This window comes from Rhinopithecus bieti, unplaced genomic scaffold, assembly GCF_001698545.2.
Source record: "Rhinopithecus bieti isolate Rb0 unplaced genomic scaffold, ASM169854v2 scaffold_65, whole genome shotgun sequence".
Lineage (NCBI taxonomy): Eukaryota > Metazoa > Chordata > Mammalia > Primates > Cercopithecidae > Rhinopithecus > Rhinopithecus bieti.
In genome coordinates this window covers 3,492,717-3,494,571 of record NW_016803344.1, presented here as the reverse complement: position 1 = coordinate 3,494,571, position 1,855 = coordinate 3,492,717, and positions in this window count along the sequence as shown.

Here is a 1,855-nt window from a genome sequence, read left to right as displayed (position 1 = left end):
AAAAAAAAAAAAAAAGTCAATTTATGCACTAGAAAATACAGCGACCTGGATGCCCATGGTAAAGGGGTAAATTTCTCTTTGTTTAAATCAGCAGTCCTAGGTCAAGCACAGTGATTCACACCTGTAATCCCAGCAATTTGAAAGGCCCAGGTAGGCCGATTGCTTGAGTCCAGGAGTTCAAGACTAGACTAGGCAACATGGCGAAACCCTGTCTCTACTAAAAACAAAAATACAAAAAATTAGCCGGGCGTGGTGGTGCATGTTTGTACTCCCAGCTACTCAGGAGGCTGAGGTGAGAGGATCACTTCAGCCCAGGAGTTCGAGGCTACAGTGAACCCTGATCGTGCCACTGCATTCCAGCCTGGAAAACAGAGTGAGACTCTGTCTCAAAAATAAATAAATAAATAAATAAAAAATCAGCAGTCCCTAAACAGAACTGTATATTACCTATTGATGTCTACAGAGCTGGTATTCTATGGAACACAATATGGGAAACACTGACTTGGGACTTTAGTTTATGGACTGAGCTATGAAAAAGACAATACTAGCTTTGAAGCATATAAAGAGAAGTATAGTCTCCAGGGACAGAGAGAGAGGAGATGCTCTGCTCCCTGCATTCTGAGCACCATATTGGTTTCATAAGTTATGAGGGAGGAACACTGAAAGACTCCAGTGTCTTCAGAGATGGACCCCAGGACATTGAAGGCTGACCACGGCTGTCCTACTGTGAATGTCTAACTTAGAGTAGTTTTTCCTGTCCTATCTCAACACAGTAATTGGGGAGGAGGAAGGGAGGCTGGTGGATCTGAGTGCTTAAGAAGGTCCCAGAGGACCAAAAGTCTCCAGGGGAGGAGTGCATAATCCTCCTCCATCCCCCTCAACAGTAGCTGCTATGAATTTTTTTTTTTTTGAGACGAAGTCTCCCTCTATCACCCAGGCTGGAGTACAATGGCGTGATCTCAGCTCACTGCAACCTCTGCCTCCCGGTTTCAAGTGATTCTCCTGCCTCAGCCTACTGAGTAGCTGGGATTACGGGTGTGTACCACCACACCTGGCTAATTTTTGTATTTTTCGGTGGAGATGGGGTTTCACCATATTGGCCAGGCTGGTTTTGAACTCCTGACCTCAAGTGGTCTGCCCAACTAGGCCTCCCAGAGTACTGAGATTACAGGTGTGAGCCACTGTGCCCGGCCTGCTATGAAATATTTAATGGCACATCCTGTGAAAAAGGAACTAAGCTTTCTTTGAGGGGGATCAGAGAACAGACCTGAGACAGGTGGATTAAAGTTACAGAAAAGTGAAAAGTCATACAAGCTGCATATACATACAGGTGTACACATGTGTGTGTATTCTCTGACCACAGTGAAATAGAATTTATAACAAAAATCCAAAAAATTATCCCAAAATTTGTTAACTTGGAAATGTTTATAAAAGTTTTCTAAATGATTCTTGGTTCCAAGGGGAAATAAAAACACAAATTACAACCCAGGAAAAAAACATAATTAGAGAGCTGTATGACAAAATCTGGAAAATGTGGTCAAAGTGGTACTTAGGAAAACGCATGCCCACAGGTTCACAGATAATGAAACAAGAAAGACTGGCCAGGTGCGGTGGTGCACATCTATAATCCCAGCATTTTGGGAGGCTGAAAGCAGGCAGATCACCTGAGGTCAGGAGTTGGAGACCAGCCTGGCCAACATGGTGAAACCCTGTCTCTACTAAAAATACAAAAATTAGCCAGGCATGGTTGCACACACCTGCAGTCCCAGCTACTTGGGAAGCTGAGGCAGGAGAATCACTTGAACCCAGGAGGTGGAGGTTGCAGTGTGCTGAGATTGCACCACTACACTCCAGC